The sequence below is a fragment of the Strix aluco genome, chromosome 6 (assembly GCF_031877795.1).
Source record: "Strix aluco isolate bStrAlu1 chromosome 6, bStrAlu1.hap1, whole genome shotgun sequence".
Classification (NCBI taxonomy): Eukaryota; Metazoa; Chordata; class Aves; order Strigiformes; family Strigidae; genus Strix; species Strix aluco.
In genome coordinates, this window is record NC_133936.1 from 41,486,294 (window position 1) to 41,507,519 (window position 21,226).

Sequence of the window (21,226 nt, forward strand, 5' to 3'; positions counted from 1 at the left end):
TAGGTTGCTCAACACTTGGGCATCTACAAACAGGTTTTTTTCATCCTCTTGGAATGATGTAAGTTAGTTTTCAGGCTCTGGTTTGCAGGTGCTGAGCACTCACTGCTTTTGGCCTGTCAGTGCCAATAATCACAACTTTTGCCAGTGGGTACGAAAAGCCCGTCAGCCCGGTGCATGGAGCTGGCTGTGATTTACAGACAGCCTGCTGAGTGCAGATCTCACGTCACTCCAAGTAGGAGTATTTTTTACTGTTGCTCCATGTTGTAAATTTGTCTTCGTATGACATAATTAACAGCATCGCCTCACATGGGCAAGGTGATTTACAGCATGGAAGTAGCTGCAGTAAGGTCATCGCTGGGGAATTTGAGGCGGTGAGGGGGCAGGAGAACAGCCTGGACCGGGTGGGTGGGTGACTGGCTGTCCATGTGCTGCCCCACACTGTGCCCAAACAGCCATGATTTAGAGTCATGTCCCACAGCACAGCAAGAAGAGAGCTCATAAGACACAGATACAGCCTCTGCCACCTCAACATATTCTTTTATGGTAGTTATCAGGTGGAGAGACTATTGCATTAAAGAAATCATTCCTTGGGCATAAAGGAATAATGAAGGTTTTCCCCAAACCGAAGGCAGAGATTTATCTGAAGCATAAATGACCACTATGTCTGTCAATGCCTCTGTTTCTATTAAAGAGAAATATGTAAGAGATCAAATCCTGGAGCTATCCTAACTAATAGTTGGCTGTACTGCTGACATCTCTACATAGGCTCGTCCCTAAATAATTGAGCTTCAGAGCTGGCTGAGAGTTCTTCACTGAAATAGTTCTTTCTGGCAGGCAAATATAATTTCTGCAAACTTTAAATTTGCTGCAGGAAACCATTTTGGAGAATCCTTTTTCCCTTGGGAGCAAACAACAAAATAACCCCTAAGCCAAGTAATACTTAATTTCAGTTCAGTTTCCTTAGGATGAAAGCCCCGCAGTTTGTGAAGTTGAACTGAGATGCTAAATTTCATCCACTCAGCATTAACCAAAATCTGCAAAAATTTTGCTGTGGTGCCATTTATGAGCTGTTATTCAGGCTGGGTTCATTTCCCATGATAATTTCCAAAGCCCTGTTTACCTGAGGTGCTTGTGAAATAGGATAAACACAGTATATCCCAGGAATCTGAGGTATAGGGGATATTTAGTCAGATTTGCAAGTCCTTCACTGCTACAGCCTAGGGATACAAAGGAGCCTCTTAAACCCTGAGCAATGGTGCTGAGGCTCCAAATTTCTTAACTGCTAATGGATACAGAATGACAAGATGTGATGCAAAGAGCCACAAACCATGGGAGTGCTGGGACAGAGACTGTTTTATTGTAGCCTTGAGAAGACTATGTAGGTCAGTTGAAGGCAATGCTGTAAGAGTCATACACTGGTCCCACAGGCTGCCAAGTAGGAAATCACTGTTATTTTAAAAGTTATAAGCAACCAGTAACAAGAAGAGGAGCCATAAGACACTGTTTTTTAGATACGGGTAGCCTCCTTCACTGTACAGAGTGTATGGAATATCATCTCTGTGTACTTGTCTAGATGGATTAGCTAAATGGATCTAGGACGTGAGTTCTTGGTCATCTGGATGTACTGGTGTAACTTCCCACATGGACACTTTTATCCTGGTATAACAAATAACTATTTTCATGCAGATGATCTCAGTTTGGAGGAGTTTAAAATAAATCTCTAATCCTATCTTGGAATGAGCATTCCCCTGTGGGACTCCACTCATATGATCATCCTGGGTTAGCTACCAGCATAACAGAGAAGAGCTACTTTTGGTGAGGAAAATATGTTATGCTGGTTCCTAGCCCAGTGAGCATGCCTAGAAGCACAGCACCAAATTAAGGTAAGATGCCTATTCTAACTGCTGCTTGTATCATCCTCTGTGAAAGATGATACAGCAGCTGACTTATCAGTCACTCAGGTTTAACTCTCTAAAACACGGAAAAAATGCTTTCCCTTCTAGTTTATATCCCTAAAACAAGAGACAGAAGTCTGTTGTGGTCTCTGGAAAACTGCTTCATTAACAACATTTGCTGAAGAAGTGATCAGAGAGCAGTTTGCATCAAGAGCAGGCTTCTCCATCCACACCAGAAGAAACCTCACTCACTACTAGCTCACAGCACAGGCGGTCTGCTCAGTACTAACCAGCAGTAAGCAGTCTATACATTAAATAGAATTGTACAATGGTTTGGGTTGGAAGGGACCTTAAAGATCACCCAGTTCCAACCTCCCTGCCATGGGCAGGGACACCTTCCACTAGCACAGGTTGCTCAAAGCCCCGTCCAACCTGGCCTTGAACACTGCCAGGGAGGGGGCAGCCACAGCTTCTCTGGGCAACCTGTGCCAGGGCCTCACCCCCATCACAGGGAAGAATTTCTTCCTTATAGCTAATCCAAATCTACCCTCTGTCAGTTTAAAACCGTTACCCCTTGTCATATCCCTACACCCCCTGATCAAGAGTCCCTCCCCATCTTTTCTGTAGCCCCTTCCAGTACTGGGAGGCTGCTCCAAGGTCTCCCTGGAGCCTTCTCTTCTCCAGCTGAACCCCCCCAACTCTCTCAGCCTGTCCTCACAGGGGAGGTGCTCCAGCCCCCCGAGCATCTTTGTGGCCTCCTCTGGTCCCGCTCCAACATGTCCGTGTCTATCTTATGCTGGGGGCCCCAAGCTGGACACAGCACTGCAAGTGGGGTCTCACAAGAGTGGAGAAGGGAACAATCCCCTCCCTCGCCCTGCTGGCCACACTTCTCTGGATGCAGCCCAGGACACAGTTGGCTTTCTGGGCTGCAAGTGCACATTGCCGGCTCACAGTCAGTTTTCCATCCACTAGTATCCTGAAGTCCTTCTCCTTGGGGCTGCTCTCAATCCGCTCATCACCCAGCCTGTATTTGTGCTTGGGATTGCCCTGACCCATGTGCAGGACCTTGCACTTGGCCTTGTTGAACTCCATGAGGTTCACATGGTCCCACCTCTCCAGCCTGTCCAGGATGGCACATGCCTTCCCTCCAGTGTATTGGCTGCACCACACAGCTTGGCGTCGTCAACAAACTTGCTGAGGGTGCACTCAGTTGCCTTCAAAGAGGTTAAATATTGCTGGTCCCAATACTGATCTGTGGGAATGGTAGCCTCCAACCACCCCCAGGAGCTCCACCACACTAAGCATATTTTGTAAGGTCTCTAAAAGCTCTGCCAGTAGAAATGTACCCTCATCTGGTCAAGTCCCCGCTCAGGACAGCATCTTGCCTAGCATTTTTTGGTAAAGCAAATGGGAGAAAAATCCAGTAGAAAATTACTGCACAGACCTTGCTCTACCTACTTACATCTGCCTGCCTGTCTGTCCATCTGTCCTTACCTGCTTTCCTACTCATCCAAGCAGCCAGCCTGCCTGCCTGCCCAGCCAGGCTTTCATAGGCAGCTGCTGCTGCCTAACTGGCTCTGCACAGCACTGCCTTCATGCAGAGCACCTGGGTGAAGTGCAGCCACCTCTTCTCTTGCTGCTGTAGCAGGGTTTGCGGAGTCAGGCTTCCACCTAAAGCCCTTGTTCAGGCCAGAGTTTCATTAGGAGTGTATGCCTACAGGACAGCTGTCACCAGTCTCCCAGGGGCTCATCTGGCAGTCTCATGCTTGAGCACATTCACAACGGTCTTCTTGGTGCTTTTGCCACAGCTTTCTGCTCCATGAAACAAAGTCCTTTTGTGGCCACCAACAGACTGTCTAGCTGGAGAGAAGAAGCAAGTATGTCCCTGTTTGTGGGGTCCCATCATGCTTAGAGGCCATAGTCACACCAGTGTCACTGACCAGTGTCACTGACTGTATTTCTCGCATCTACTGTCACTGCACACATTGGAAGAATGATATTTCTTCCTTTAATAAATAATAATTCAACAGCCATGAGGCTGACCTGGTGCTCTGAAAAGCTGGACTTTCCCTTTGGCTCTCTAACCAAGCTCCACATTTTCCTTCAATTCCTGTCCTCCCATACAGCTCTCTTGACCCACGGTCTTTGCATTGGCCATGCTCAGTTCTGCAGAGAGGCTGTGAGATGGTACCACCCTTGTGTTGGGTTAGTGTGACCAAAATTGCTCAGTAACAGGCTGGTCCTATTTGCCACCCCAACTGCTCGTCCCAACACAGCACACCCTAAGCAGCTGCTCAAAAAGTAATAACAGAAACCCTGCAGAGTCATCTTCCTCCCATCTTCCCTATGAGTCAAGTAGAACTCGCCACCACCTTCGCAAATTTGCATCTTCCAAAAGTCAGCAGAGAGAAATCAGACCTGAATCTCCTGATGGTAATAGATCAGAAAGGGGTTTGGAGCATTTTGTTCCTCAAGCATGATGGTGATGTTTTCTTTGTTATCCTTCTGAGACTTTGGGGACTGAGTCTGTGAAGGCTAATGCACCAGGCTTCTCAGGCAAGGGAGTTTGAAAAGATGACTTCATTAGGGTTTTTGTAATTCTAAAACCATGAAGCTTTGCAGGACATGCCATGGCATTTGCAACAACACACGATAATTGGGTGTAGCCTGAAGATTTTACTAGCACTCCCTTGGCACAGCTAGCATTAGTTAGTGCTGCCAGCGTGCAAATAAGTCTTGTAGCCTTGGCTCATATTTTTGCAGAAACCATCTATTATCAAATCGCTGCAGCTGCACGGTTAGCTCTGCTTGTACAGATTTCCTCTCTAACTGGGAAATGTGGGGGAGGAGGAGAACCGGAAGGTAACCCCCACTTCCCTGCAATTTCAAACTTCCTTATAGAAAAAGCAGAATTTCCCAAGACAGACGTTTCTGACAAGGAAAGTGAGGGTTTCCCATGGAAATTTCCATGAGAAAATCCCTAGATTTCTGGTGTGCATGAATGGAAAAGCTGTTGTGTAAGAGGATGATGCATTTGATCTGGTTCAAGTAGGTCAATGGGCAGCAGGAGAAGGACTGGGTTCTGGCCGTGACTCTGCTGTTGGGTGACCTTTGACAATCACTACCATGCTGCGTTCCCCTCTGTGAGATGGGGATAAGAAAGTGTCACACAAGAACTTGCTGGCTTATTAATAGAGGCCTCTGGCTGAGATTTTGAAACAGCCCAAGGGGTTGAGAAGCCCATTTATTCTTTACAATTCAAAGCAGGCAAGTGACTCAGATTTCCTTGACACTTTTGAGCATTAAAGTCAGGAAAAAGCACTCTCAAAAGCATTTGTCTTGGGAGAAGCAAGCATATGAATATGTGACTTTCTTGTTTCCAAATACAAATGAAAGCAAATTACCAATGGTTGGTTTGGTTTTACTTTTGCACTAAAAAACGTTAGATATCAATCTGAACATCTACTGCTCTGCATGTTATAGTTGTGGTAGAAAAACAGGCAATGCCGTGGTCAAAAGGAAACATTTTGACTATATGGGATGGAAATGTTCCATAATTTCCTGTTGAAACTGTAGGTGAAATTGATACATTCTTCCAAAATGTTTGGATTTCATTAAATGTCAGATCCAATAGTAGCAGCAGTGTGCGTTTGGCTTAAATGTTTAATAGATATAAAGGAGTTTCTCCAGCACTGCTATAAATTACTTCCCAGGTCAACTGGTAACAAAGATGCCACAGAAAGGTCGTGGCAGGATCTTGTGTGGGATCAGGACCGGAGCAGAGAAGGAGCCTGGGCAGGGACCAGGGGAACACCACAGGACATCATCTCATGCAAGGGGCTGCACTCTGGGATGGGATACTCTAGTGGAGATTTATAAGCGTGCTAATTCAGGCCAGCTAAAATCCAGAGGGAGCAGAGAGCGTGTAACGTGCAGTAGCAAAGCTACGTGAAAAGGGAGATTGCAGTTTGGGGAAGGGGATGAAAGCAAAGCAAAAGGAATGTCAAAATTTCTTGGCGTTTTATCCATATCCTGAAAATATTCAATCTCATGTAGGGTCAGGGGAATGGGCTGTATAATCTTCCTTTCCAGCTCTGTTTTTACTGGTGAAATGTACACATGTTGTTTTCATTCTGACTTTGACAAAATCTGATATGGCTCTACAACTTCATTAAAAAGACATTTGGAAACAAACAAATGAAAGGCTTGACCAAAATCTTTGTAAGCTGATTTTTCTCCTGGAAAGTTGTCATTTTGACAAAGGGGAGTTTACTACAGCGGAAAAAAATCATTCCCTTGGAAAACGTTCAACCACTTCTTGTTTTCCTCCACTCTGTGTTTTCTGCAATCTCAGATGCAGCAGCAACACAGCGCTGAGATGCCAGGATTACACTTTCAAGTCACTGCTGTGGTGACCCCTTATCTCACCCGTAGACCTACATCCCTGCTGCCCCAGCTGTGAAGACGGTCTTTAACCTAGGCTGGGTGCAATAACATTTCACCCACATTTTCATGCGTGTGTTCAGCAGATGTGCTGCTGTTTCCTAATCGAAACCCCACGACTAAGTGGAATTCAAGGTAAACATTTCCCTCCAGCCAGAACGGGCAGCCGTGATAATTGGTTCTCGCCTGAGATAATTTTTCTTCTGCGGTCCATTGGGCTGATGTATTAGAAACCCTAAAAAAAAGACGAGAGAGAAGAGGAGACCAAGAGCTCCATTTGCTAGTGTTAGAGAAGCCAAACTGGGATGGATTACTTTCGCTTGGATGCAACATAATTAAAAGGAATTTGTGAAAGAGAGACACACGGGGAAATTCCTAACAACATAAAAGGGAGGAAGGGATGGCTCATAAAAGAGTGATTCCCTCTGTTTTTTTTGGCAGCCCAGCCAAGCTCCCTAAACACAAGGTTGTAAAAGGACTCCATGCTGAGCAGAAGACAATAACAAGCAGGTGTTATGGAAAATGACCCTTCCCTGAGCAAACAGATTTGATATTCCTGCCATCTCGCCGCATCCTTCGTCTGCTTCTTAAATCTGTTTTCAATGAGCAGATGCAGCCTTAACCTTGAGTCCAGCAAACGCTGTGCTCAGCCGCTGTGTTTTTGCAGCGGAGCTTGTGTCTCGGTGCCTGCACCGCGCTGCTGTGCACCACACCATGGCTGTCTACTCACCCCAGCTTGGCCAAGGTGCCCAACACCTGGGACATCCATCCAGCAGTCCATGCTCCAGGCAGGGGAAGCTTCGCATCTGAATCTGCGCCAAAATCAGTAATTTATAACCAGAAAAAAAGGATGGGTTGAGTATGAGTTCCCCAGCTCTCCTAAACACCTCAAAGCTTGACATTATTATATTTAATAGAGGCTGTATCAGCACCAAAAATCACAAATAATATTTTCCTGCCTTGTGTCAATGTAAAGTGAGTTTAAAAATGCTGGCATTTCTCCTCTGAGGAGGCAGCCAACCTCAAGTAGAGGTTGGTTTTCAACATGCAAAATGTGAAACTACTCTTATGCTTAATTTGACTAAACTGAAATTTTGAGATGCCCAATACACAGGTTTGAATTTTACTCTTTAATCCAGTATCACTACGAAACCTAATTCAGTATCAGCAAAAAAACAAGGAGGAGGGGGATATCCTGTCCTTGCAGAGCTAAGCAAAACTGATTTATATTCAGTCACAGTAGTGAATGGAAAACTTCATAATCTAATTCAGTTTTTTTCTTATTCAGGAGTTTCTGTGTGTTTAAGTAAAAATACCAAAAATGTAACAGCAATTGGAATCCAGAAAAAGGAAAACCAGCCAAAATTAGCAAGTTTGGATAGGATTCATGCTGCTACTCTCTTTTCCAACAGTTTCTCCTGAAAACCACAAATTAGCACGACACAACTTGAAAACACGCTCTGCAGATGGGATCCCAGTGGTAGCAATGTTCGTGCAGCCTGGGGGTGACCTTTGCAGCAGAAGCTGGAGTGAAGCAGCCCAGTGGGCCGATTTCAAGTGTCACCAATCCCAACCCAGAGGTCGGGGAGTTTTCCTTCCAGCTTTTCTCCTCCCCCATGCTGGCTCTGCCCAAAGCAATAACCTAAACCAGAGGGAGGAATCTTCCCTCCACCTTCACTTGCTGTGTTTTGTTCTGCTGCTGCATAGACAAGTAAAAAAATATAAAATCAATATTTTTGTTATTTTTGTTGCATCTGAGGACTTTGAAATTATCTTCATCTTGTGCCTTTAGGATGTTCTTGTCTGCTACTGAGCTCCTAGGAAAGGAGGACAAAACCTTTGGACTGAATGGGAAGTCCTTGGTTGGAGGTACTGGCATGGCTAAATAGCTAAATGGGAGTTATGTGACATGTAGGTGGAATTTGCCTGGAAGAAATGGGGTTTAATGGAAAAAAAAAATGGGTGGTGAGGGAAAGGGATTGACTAATCCCTGCATTGCTCTAGAATTGGGTTTCTCAAAAGCTCCCAGGACTGGCCTAAGCCTGCTGCAATCAGTGACAGCCCAGCTATCAGCATCACTGGGTGCAGAGTAAAGCCAAGGCTGAATGCTTCACTTCTCATTTTTCTGGGTTGGGTTTCCATCCACTTCCTACTCAGCCCAGGCTGCTTATTGTTTCCCTGCAGTCCGTGGAGGATTTCTTGTACATGTGCAGCATTGCTCATTCTACAGCTGAACAGCGGAAATAATAATAAAAAACCCAAAGCACCAAACCCAACAGTGAAGCATTTCTTGGAGAAATTTGCTGATCTGCTGAAATCAAAACATTCCCCCAAGGTGGGGTGATGAAACTTTGACAGGGCCCAGGCAGATTCCTGCCCAAATGGCCTGGTGGCACCTGCCCAGCAGCCAAGAAGGGGAGATGGCAGCTCCCCTCCTGGGGACCCCATGTGTCACAAGCTATGAGGCTCCCCATCCAAGGGGATCTGGGGACTGCACCAGATCTGGACACCATGAAGCAATTTAAACTCGTTTTTAACTACTGTGCTTCAAATGTTGGCTCTGGTTTGGATTCAGCTGTGAACTGGGTTGTTTGGCTGTGATCCTCTTTGAGTTTAGTTTCCATTTATGGAGGGAAAACCCCAATGGTTCAGTCTGCATTTGCTTTGACTTGTGGCATCAATGTTACTTTCTACATAGGCAGGAAATCATGGTGAAACAGAGTGGAACACGGATGCTTGGGTATTCCCCACCACAACTGTGTCGCGCTCAGAAGCCCTCCTGCCTCAGGTGCTTTTGCAGGAAATGGCCCTAATCCTGCCTGCATTTTTTTGACACAGAGGCTTAGATCTCACTGAAGTCAGGTTTAAGCATGTGCTTAAGTGTACTTGAGTTGAAGCAATGACAAAAAAAGATACTGTGCAAGGACTATGCAGTCCAGGTCTTATCATTCCTGGGAGTTTATGTGCTGACAAAGGTTAAATAGAATCATAGAATCACAGAATGGTTTGGGTTGGAAGGGACCTTAAAGATCACCCAGTTCCAACCCCCCTGCCATGGGCAGGGACACCTTCCACTAGCCCAGGTTGCTCAAAGCCCTGTCTAACCTGGCCTTGAACACTGCCAGGGAGGGGACAGCCACAGCTTCTCTGGGCAATGCACGCCAGGGCCTCACCCCCCTCACAGGGAAGAATTTCTTCCTTATAGCTAATCTAAATCTCCCCTCTTTCAGTTTAAACCTGTTACCCCTTGTCATATCCCTACACCCCCTGATCAAGAGTCCCTCCCCATCTTTTCTGTAGCCTCTTCCAGTACTGGGAGGCTGCTCCAAGGTCTCCCCGGAGCCTTCTCTTCTCCAGGCTGAACCCCCCCAACTCTCTCAGCCTGTCCTCACAGGGGAGGTGCTCCAGCCCCCCGAGCATCTTAGTGGCCTCCCCTGGTCCCGCTCCAACATGTCCATGTCTATCTTATACTGGGGGCCCCAGAGCTGGACACAGCACTGCAAGTGGGGTCTCACAAGAGTGGAGAAGGGAACAATCCCCTCCCTCGCCCTGCTGGCCACACTTCTCTGGATGCAGCCCAGGACACAGTTGGCTTTCTGGGCTGCAAGTGCACATTGCTGGCTCACAGTCAGTTTCCATCCACCAGTGCCCCCAAGTCCTTCTCCTTGGGGCTGCTCTCAATCCACTCCTCACGCAGCCTGTATTTGTGCTTGGGATTGCCCTGACCCATGTGCAGGACCTTGCACTTGGCCTTGTTGAATTTCAAGGATGAAAAATTAGCCATCGGGCCATTGAATCTAGAACAAAACAATAAAAGCACCTAGAATAGAGCAGGAAAGAATTTGGACAGAAACAGCAATGTTAATTGCAGTCAGCTTGGCTAAAGCACCTAGATGTAATGAATTTTTTTTTTTTTTTTTTCCTTTTAAAAAGCAACCAGTGTTCTGAATTTGCTTTTACCTGAAATGGGTAAGAATCATTTACAGGTTTAAACCAATGAGATGGTTTCACTATGACTAATCTTTTAAAAAACATGGAAAATATTGTTCAAATAAACTAAAGGGTATAGCAAACCTTCAGACAAAGTTGAAATGAATCTGTCAGAAATGTTGCCTTTAGCTGCAAGAACTTGCGGAAATGAGGAAATTTGGAGTTTGGAACAAAAGTTGAGTTATTAGCCCAAGGTAAGTGGTTAATGAGTGCTAAATATACATGTCAGTGAAAGATATACAAACTGAAAGTGGCACTTGTCAGAGATTATGTAGGGCAGGAATAGCCATAAATGAAATCTATCAAGCTGCCCTTTGGGATAGATTTGCAACATAAAACCCAGCAAACTGGAGTCATGGTCCCATCGCTTTTCCTATTGCTGCCTCCCCTCCATCCCCCCGCACCCATAGCCACCAGGTGAGCCCTGCCCTACACCCACCCAGGGCTGAGACCCACTTCTGATGGTATCTCCACTCCCCTTCCCTGTTTTAAGAGGGGTGAGGAATAGGTTGGAAACACACTCTGTCCTCTAGTCGAATACCCCAGCTGCCACAATGCCAGCTCCTTTGAACTGTGATTTATTTGTGGAGGAGGATGTGGGACGCCTCAGTCACAGTGTTTAAACCAGAGCTGCCAACCAGCCTTTTGTTTCGGCTCGCTTTGCCCATTAGACTAAACAGGTTAGGGCTCGGCTGAAAGACATTGCCCATGCCAGGTGATCTATCATCATCTGCGGAGCCTGGGGAACACAGGTCCCCCCCCCGGCATAATCACAGCTCCCATTTGAAGCACTGTGCAGCGTAAGGGGTAGAAGGACCTCAGGCGTTGTTTATTTTGGATGTCATGTAACACTAATAAATAAGGCCAAGAAGCAGCACGTGTTAGCACTGAGTCAGCTTTGGACGCCAGCAAAATAGATGATCTCAGAGCTGGGGGGGACCTCACAGGGGTGGCTCTGCTGGTTTCTCCAGAGTGGGACGTCACAGCAGCCTCCCAGAATCCTGCCCACCAAAGCCGATTTCTGCCTATTGCTGCCTTATCCCCATCCCCAAACAGCATTTAGGACATCTATTCTGCATTTGATTTTTGGATTAAAATCTCTGATGGCCGTGGTGAAAATCCCTTTGCCTGTGAGCAATTCCCAAGCTAGATAGGATGCCCTCACAGTTCAGGGAAGGGCTTTTCAGTCTTTCAGCCCTTGAGATGTTCACTTCAAAGATGAGAGACTGTTTGTACTATCAGTTCCTTTGAGACAGAAAGGGGTATGGAGACCTAAAAAGGGAAAAGCAACATTTACAGGCAAAAAAATTATGATAGTGAGAATTTTCCAGCAACAATCATTTTGATGGGCAGTGCCTGGCTGCATCCATTTCCAGTTCAGGCTCATCCTGAAACATGGTATATCAAATTGCCTGAGATTGTAAGAGGATCAGGGCTAGCAAAGTGCAGATTATTAACTCTAGTAAGCAAGCTGGGAAACAGATCTGCCCAAAAGGGGGTTTTCCAGATCAGTTTTGAAATTGATTTTTGAGCTCTTTCAAAACTTGTGCAAACTTTCAAATAAAATAATTGAAAATCAGAATATTTTCCATTGAAAAAATTACACCAAGCCATGGAGGAGCTTGGGAGACTGTGGGCTGGGAGAGGCTCACACTGAGCCTCGCTTGCCCACCTGCATGATTACGCAGAGTGTTGAGCTTTGCCAGCTCATCACAAAAACATTATCTTGCTGGAAGGGAAAGTCTCCAAAGAAATGCTTCCTCCCCAAAGCACAAAGCTGTCCCTCCTGGGAAATGGTATGGAAAAGCCTCCCCTGTGCATTAGAGGTTTAGGAAAGAGAGGGTGCAACCAAGGATGCTTTACCACCCGGACTGAGACCTTTGGCTCTAAATATCCCAGCTCCACTAGTATGGATGTAAACAGGAGCAAAGAGTCAAAGCACAGGGATTTGACTTACTCCTGCCTAATTTAAAGGGCAGGCATGGAGATTTCTTTCCAAAAAATAAAAAGGAAGAAAAAAAGATGTGGGTGAGGAGTAGCATGACTCACCCTAGGTAACTTAACACGGAAGGGATGCACTGGAAAGAGGAGAAGAGCGCATCTGGCTGGGGGAACCACAAAACACTCACCCCTCCACCCTGGCTGCCTTCGCTGCATGGTAAACCTCCTTCTCTTTTGCAGAAAACCCTATTTACAAACCTGGTGTGCGATGTCACACGTAATTTATTATGCTTACACGAAGGAAGGGGAGTGGAAGGGAGCCTGCCAGCACATTGTCATTGCAGTGGATATTGATCCCTCACCATCTACACTATGACACATCATCTCGCCCATGACCACGGGGCTGGGATGCCCCAAGCTGTGCACATCACACGTGCGGCAGAGCTGGGGGCACGCAGAGCCTAGGCGGCAACAGGACGCAGCAGCGACAGGGAGCCCGGCAGCTTTGCCTTCTCACAGCATGGTTCAATAGCGCATGGCACCAGGTACCAGGCAAGAAATATGATCAAAACTCACCTCATGCTCCCACCACGTGTTCTCTTTTTTTCCATATTAAATAGGATTTTGACATTATTATAGATCTCCTACTGAAGAGAGAGTCTTTAGCAGAAAAAACAGATGTGCTTAGAGTTTAAAAACATGAGCTGAGAGCCTGAACTTTTAATTTATGGAAGGGTTTTTACCAATTAAATTAGTCTGTATTTTCCTGCTCTCTCCTCCAGGCTGAGGACCCCCGGTGTCAGGCTCTGTGTAAACTGCGGCTGAATGGCTGTAAACTCAGCAAAGGGGGCAGGCAGCCGTCCTAATGGTGAAGGGAAGTAAAGGGTGAGAGAAGGGAAATGTTATCCCCGTTTGGAGCTGGGGGGGATTAGCAGCTGGGTAGGATTCAAGAACAAGCTTCAGAATGCAAGTAGCTACTTGCCTCTCTTGTATGCACCTGGGGTGCCTGCAGTCCCATACGCCTCTGAGGGGATAATGCTGGGGTGTTTTTCAAAGGTTTCAGGCTAGGGAGGCAGGTAATTCAAGTAATACACAGGACCATTGATTTAAGCTGATGCGGGGCTATACAGGCTTCAAGTGCTCGAGGAGCATGCCTTAAGCCAGCTACTGAGAAAGAGCATCCCTAGCTGCTTCCCTCCCTCTTTCCCAGAGCTTAAGCAGTTCGGGGACCAGGCTGTCCTGAAGGGACCAGCACAGCAAAGAGGGGCAGAGAGGCAGGGCATGCATTTACCCACTTGGCCAGCAAAAGTGGCTATAACATGGTATGCGCTCAGCCTGGCTTATGTTTCCTAACAGAGGGAACAAGAGTTTTCATCATGTACATCACAGGCTTTTTGGTCATTAAAGTAGGGGTTCCCTACGTTAGCTGAATTATGGTTGTGCTGCTATCACTTTGTTGCTTTGAATAAGGTTCAAGGTCTACAAAGATGCCTGGGCTGCAACGCCAAGCCCAAGCCCAGCTCTCCTGAGATCCACTGTGGTGCCTCCAATTTATCTTCTCATTCTCCATCCATCCGCCTCATGCCACCCAGGCCAGGAAACCACTCCTCAGAGCAGCTCTATGGTCACCTGCACCACCGACCAGCTTCCTTGCATCTCTCTGGGCTCACATCTCACTCAGCTTGTCACACCCCATGTTGGGTCCTATCCTCAGGAGTGCTCAGCCAAACCTGCACCCAGCCTGTGCGTCTGCTAAAGGACATTTTGTCATTCGTGATGAACAGCTCAGCACTGAACCACTAACAGTGACCAGCCCTGGAGCCTCTCCTTGCCTTGCAGATGATGTAGCCACAGCAAGCAGAATGAGGCATGCATGGGAACCAGCAGAGGCAAGGGAAGAAAGCATGCAGACCTTTCATCTTTGGAGAGGCTGAATTTCCTTCTTAACCTTAACTTGGCCCCTGAGCCATTTTGGTGGAGACTGCCATCACAAACAATGTGCTCTGTTTTCCTGACCAGGGTCCAAGTGAGAGTTGAAATCCCCTTCGTTAGCAGGCTGGGTTTTCTCCTCCTGTTTTCAGGAAAGAAAAAAGAAAAGGAGCCCAAGGGCAGACTACAACAAACTGAGTCTCCTCTGTCTCTCTTCCAAATCCTCCAGAGATATTATTTCATCCTCATCATGATACAGGAATAATATTTATCTCAGCTGCAGACAATATACAGCATCTGTAGCATGGTGCGTGTGTGTGTCTGTCACACATCTGGATGCCTGGGATGACGGAGATGAGTTCAAACACAGCCCTGTAACACGAGTCTAGCAGGAACTGCTGGCCATCACCCAAGGTAAATGGCCAGGACCGTCCATATGCAGAGCAAAGGTGGTGGTCAGCCACTCATCTAACTACGCTCACACCACACTTGCCAAAGCAAACGGGCTGTTTTGACCCCGACCGAGATTCCCAGCACAACCCTCTTCAAGCAAGATACGGCAAATCTTGAATTATCCCAAAATACAAATAAATTCCAGGAGATGGGAAAGCCCCAAGAAAGCATGCTCCATGCTGAAATTGGACAGTTGTAGCCTGGTTTGCACACCCTCCTTTCTGAAGATACTCACGTTTTCTGTAGCAGATTTGAAAAGAACAAAACCCTTAAGATGAGAAACACTACACAACTCTGCAAACATGTTTTTTTTCCAGGAAATGAGGGGTTCTCGTTAGGTTGGGGGAAGAAATTACATATCATAGGCTATCAGTGCTAGTCAATACTGTTCTCATCAGAAAGTTTTCTACTGGGAAATGATGCTCTGTGGAGCTACCTTGCTTTTTGAGAGCATTGTGTCAGTACTGCTTGATTTTATCAGTTTACGGGCTTGATTTTATCAGAATATTTTGTCTTTTGCATTTAAGTTTTGCATAAGCTTAGATAATTCAAACTAACATATGAAATGTAATTCAGACAATTTTTATCAGTGAATGATTTTTTTCTTATTAAAAAAATCACTTTGTGAGCAAATTTCATAGTCCATTTTGACATGGAATGGAAACAAATTTTCCTTCAAATTCCTTTTCAAATTATGAAAATTTTCATAGAAGACAACATCTGGTTCCCACATGTATTTGATTTTTACCATGATGAAGCCTTCAGTATGGTGTCTCTTCATATCACAGAAGATTAATTCAAATTGGCTTGGATGGGAACGGTCCGTGAAGGCTAAGAACTAGATGGGAGAAAAAGCAAAAAGGCAACCAATAGAGTATACTGTTGGCAGAGCTGGTGGATTCCATTGGGAGGTCAGTGTTAGGTCTGATATTTTTTTACATCTGTATTAATGACATGAAAATGCAACACGATATGCCAGTAAAACAAGGAAAAAAGAGAAAAAAAAAAACCAAAACACAACTAGTGAAGCCGATGGCAAAAAAATAGTATTTCCATGAGGTTACTGGTTAGACGACACCTGAAATAGCATGGTCCTTTCTGAGCACCCAACACTATAATTTGGAGGGAGTTCATAGAAAAGCGACAGAGATGGTGGAGATGGAGGTGTTGAACTTGGCTCAAGGAAAGCTTGGACAAAGTAACAGGCTATGAGTGTTTAAAGAAAATAAACACCCAGGGAGAAATCCTGACCTTGTTGAAGCTGATTTTCATTGACTTTGGTGGAGCCGGGATTTCACATCAAGGAGGAAGAGGAATTATTTAGGGGTGGAGAAGGCTAGATGCAGAAACCATGGGATGAAAATAGGGGAGGCAGCCTGCAAGTTCAATATCAAGGGAAAACAAGGCAAGAAATTTCAGTTTTGTTTAAAGGCAGCAAAATCCAGTGTGCCAGTTAACTGATGCAGAAAGAGCCAACTGCAGTTTTGTAACCCTCTAATTAAAACAAGGTTAAATAAAACTAGTGTTACATATTCAGCTCTGACAAGAGAGGAAAATTAGATGCTAAGAAAAGCAATGAGACACCCCCTGCAGCCAAACTCCCAACTGTAGCAAGAGACAGCATCTCCCCAGTTCAAGCACAGATGGTTTTATATGGGAAATGTAAATAAGATGTTACCATCTGGTTAATAAAATGCACATCTAAGCTAGATTTGTCTACATGTCCCCAGACGTAAACATTTTAAAATACATGTGTTTTGAAATGCATTTAAGGTTTTCATCCAGAATGCCCATGGAGGAAGAATTCCCACTGACATCAAAAGTGTTGAAAAGAACCACAAAATATCCTATCTTTTTGTCCTATATATTATGAATTTATGTTAGATCTCACCACTATCTGTGCAGAAATACAACCAGGCTCTACCGCCAGAATGTAGAGTACATTGCTCAATATCTGCTGAAATCTAGAGGCTATTGGAGAAGCTGGCTTCTGAAACATATAGCATATGTAAAAAAATAAGGCATAAGGCACGCTATTTTCAGAAGATGGTAACTTTTCTGGAAAAGTCTGCTTTGGAGATGGAATCTATTTATGCATTTGAGTTGACATTGTCAACCAGTTGTTTGTTATAAAGGGAAACACATTCTTAGGGAAGTGGAAACACTGTTGGTCATTTTTTCAAAAGTCTTTTTTCTTCCCAAACTGACACACTATTAAAATAAAACTCAAAAGGACTAACCCTAACATCAAAGGAAAATGGTTTACTCTAGGATGCACAGAAAGCTTTGAGTGATTTCAAGGCAAGACTTTTGTTTTTCTCCTTTTCTTGCAAAGAAACCAAGGAATTTCCAGGTTGGCTTGGCCACCTACCCACATGGTCCACTACATCCATCTCTCCAGTGAAGGCTAACTTCAGCTCTGCCAACACCTCCTACAATTCTTTCTATCAAAAGAGGGTTTTACTCATGATTAACATCAGAATAAATGACCGAGATGAACAATAGGAAACCATTTAGATCAAGGAAAACAGGCATAACCCAACAGCCTCTCAAGTCAGAGGAGAGAGACCAAGTGATTGCAGGGGGTTAGACTAAGTCTGAGGCAACCAAACAGAAATGAGAAAACACAGCCCTGAACCACACCAGCATACTAGCTGTTGGAGTCTGCTGCCAATTTTTATCTTTATAAAGGGGCTGAGATAGCAGGAGGACTGCCAGAACACAAAAGAAGGTAAGATAGCATCGCTCAAAGTCTCTGTGTGCATGCAAAGAGGAAGCACACTTCAGGAACAATATTAAGAACCTGCCAATTTCACATGAGATAAATGAGCAGAGTTACCCTCCTGTATGTGTGTTTTGGAAGTAGCTTTGGCACTACACATATCAGCATTGTCTGTTAGAAAACTCTTCCCATCTTACTCAAGCTTTGTACGACTGGGGTTTTTTAATCATCTTTCCAACCACCGTGAGTGGCAAAGCTGTGGAACAACAGCTTGTCTCCTCTGTGTGTCTCACTGACCCTCACTAAAAATGAAGCAACAATAATTTGGCTGTCCAGGTGGAGAAAGCAAGAGGAAGGTAAGAGATTTCTCCCAAGGACCACAGAGGAGTTTTTAGCAGGGTGTGATTCTAATCCAGACCTTCTGATCCACCACCAAGGCGATGGCAATGTGTTTGTCTCCCTGGGGGTGTAAGGTTTATTACTGTGAGACTACAGTACCAGGATAGGACAAAAATCAATGCTTCTGAAGCCTCTAACAAAAAGGAAGGCACAAAGAATCAACGCTGCATATTTTTCATATTTGTAAAAAAATCCTCCAGTTTTATTTCCTTTTTAAATAAACAATTTAAAGCTAAGAATAGCACACTAGCATCATCCTACTGCTTTTAGCTATAAGCTTTTCATGTGTTCAAGAGGCACCAGTGAGGGTCTTAGGCCTCATGATCAAGTTCAACCTCAAGGTCCTTCCAACCCAAACCATTCTATGATTCTAAGAGGTGATGGACCCGGTCTCTCCAGGCAGACCTTGGAGAGCTCCCATGAAACCCTGGCACTGTGGTGCCAGAGCTGGCATTTTAATACTCTCTTTTCAATAAAAATCTCCATTTAGACATTAGAACTTCAAGAGGAGATCTCTAAAAAAATCCAACAATGCTGCCGTTCCAGCGGGGAGCAGTTTGCTGAGAAAAGTGGGAAAGAATACAAGGGTTGACTTGAAGCATGACAAGTGTCCAGCTAAAGTCCACCAAACATCAGGACCTGCACTTCTGGCTGGGCCTCGAAGAACCACTGCAATGTCACCAGCTCTCATCGAACCAGGTGAAACACTGCTGAGGGCATGCTGCTTTTGATCATTCAGGATATGTAAAGCTAAACCGTGAGGGAAAAACCCCAAAACTTCACTCTTGTTTTGCTGGTAAAGTGGATGAAAACTTTTTTCAAGACCAAACAGCTCTTTGAGTCATTGTACGTTTACAGAAAGTTTTTATCTTTTGCTTTAGTTTTTACAGTTGCTACACTTTTTTTTTCTAAAAGGAAGCTGAAAATGTTTACTGACATGAACCATATTTGCTTTGTGCCTTTTCAAGTACCAGAAATGTTCCCTTGCAAGCACCCTTTGAAATGTTTTCCTTTTTCCTACATACTCTTTAAGGTTATGTCAAGTTTCCTCATTAAAAGTAAGAGGTGATTTCTTATCAGCTGCCTGGCATGGTGTAATGTTTGCATTACGTAGCAAGATGGATATTACATTTTATTTAGGTCCTCAAAACTGTGAGAGTGGAGAGGATGGACTGGGGCCAAGAGACTGGCATTATCACAGGGCAGTCTTCCTGCCCTGGTCACAGCCAAGGACACACACGAGAGCTTCTCTAATCTTCCCCAAAAGAAAGACTTTTTTTTTCAGTAACAGTCACACAGGAGCCATGTCTGGACTGGGTACCCATTTAGGCTGCCCTTTCCTGAGTAATACAAAGAAATCAACTATTCTAACAAGGGGAAATGCATCCCTCTCTCTTTAACAGTTCCCAGGTTCGTTTTCCTTTTCATTCCCATATGTCTCCCCAAAACATTTCACCAGCCCCTTTTGCCTCCAAAGCCAGCTTGCTTGAGACGGGGGAACCTAGCTGGCTGCACTGAGTGCATCTGGTGCTTACCTTCTCACCAAACTCCACCAGGACTTCAGACCTTTGCAGTCCTCCAGCAGGTCATCCTCTAGAGCTGTTTTATGCAGGGAGGTGATGTGAGAGTAGATGACCCAAAGCATTTTCTAGTTTCTTTTCCATTCCTCCAGCAAATGATCTCCAGACTCTGTCTGGCAGGGCATGAACAGAAAGTCCTCGTGAAGCCACTCAGACAACGCCAGAACACGTATGGAAAGAAAGCCTGGAGCTGTGTGCGGAAGAGGAGAGGCATGGAAAATGTAAGTGAAAACAGCAAAACCAGGAGGGGAGAGGAAGGAGCCCTTCCCTCCTGACTGCTGAAGCTCCATGTGTTGGCAAAGACTACAGACACCTGTGTCCCGAGGGAAAGGACATGGGCAACCACCTCCAGCTGTGGAGGGAAGGGAGGGTTTGTGGAGCATTTTCCAGACGAGGGGAATGAAAGGAGACCTGCTCTTTTGGCCTGGTGGCCAGTCATGGCATGCTTGGTCCCCTGATGTGCTCATGGGGAGTGTTGACAGTTTTCAGTGGTAAAGGCTGGCTTTTAAATAGCCTCTTGTGGGGCTGTGAGTCAAGACTATGGGGCCTTCTGCTAAATTTATAGGACTAACATTTCAGCTGTAGACAATCTGGAGCAGAAACAGTGAATCTGAAAAAACAATTAGGAAGGGAAATGGGCTGCTCCTTCCTTAATCAGGGGGAGAGTGAGGATCATTAGCTCCCCTCTCCCATGAAAGCAATGCTTGCTAACACAGGTGCGTGCCAGCTCCTCTCCCTGCTCCACTCTGGTGCTGGTGTGCATGGAGAAGAGGGAGTTTTTCTGTGTTTTCAGGGTGGCCCAGCACAGAGCCTTGCATAAAGGTCCATGCTGGGAAACACTGGTGGGTTGGGCAGGTCAGGGTGAGCGGCCCACCAGCTTGGGGCACATTGGGCAGAGCTGGGGGAGGCTGGTCACTCAATCACCCACCACCACCCAGCATCATATGACCATGGCGGTGCAATGGCAAAAGCTGTAGTTAATGCGGACAATGGCTGAACCCTGTTTCTGGAAATGCAATGCAACATAAGAATCCTTGGTAGCAACACTCAAGGTCCACATGGCGACCACGCACAGCCTCAGTTTCCTGGAGTAGTTCAAACCAGCCCTCAAGTGCTCTTTTAGCACAGTTTCTTGTGTATAAATATAAAATGCTTGCTTCAAATACCCCTTAAAAAAAAAATAAATTAAATAACCCTTCAAAACCCACTACCTCTTATTGCATCTTTAGCAAAATATTTTTTTAACCTTTCCTATCTTCAATCCTGGGGCTTTTGCTAGCTGAGCAAACCTCTCTCCTTCCTGTAGCCCAGCCTGCCTGTTCTCCTGCAGGGCAGCAGACTGCTTGCTTGGTGGTTAATGAAGTTACATAGGACTGCAGGAATGTCAAGCTTTGGCAGCAAAAGAAGGTGGGGGGAAGAAAAGAAGATTTTCAGATTTGTAGTCCTATCATGACCAGTTGGTTTTCATCCACAGGAGTCAATGGGAGAAAGAAAAAGTTCATAGATGGTTTACATGCAGCATATTTGACTTGCAAGGCTTGGGAACTTGGGCAGGACTGAAGGGCTGCTCTGGGTGTCCTGGGCACAGGAGACCTCCGTTTTCTCGAACTCTGCCAGTTATCAGCCAGCTCTGTGTTGGCAGTGGGCTGGACATCATAACAGAAGGGCCAAGGGGTCATTTCTTTTTTTTCTTGGCTCTGGGCTAGCTACACAGGTGTCTCACCATGGGAGCAGTACCACATCAAACCCAGAAGCACCCAAACTTCAGCCCTGATGGCAGCACGGAAAGCATCCAAAAGGCTCAAGCTCAACGATGAAGGTATCATCTCCAACTGGAGAGCGCTGTGCTGAGGCGAGACCTTTTGGGAGGCTCT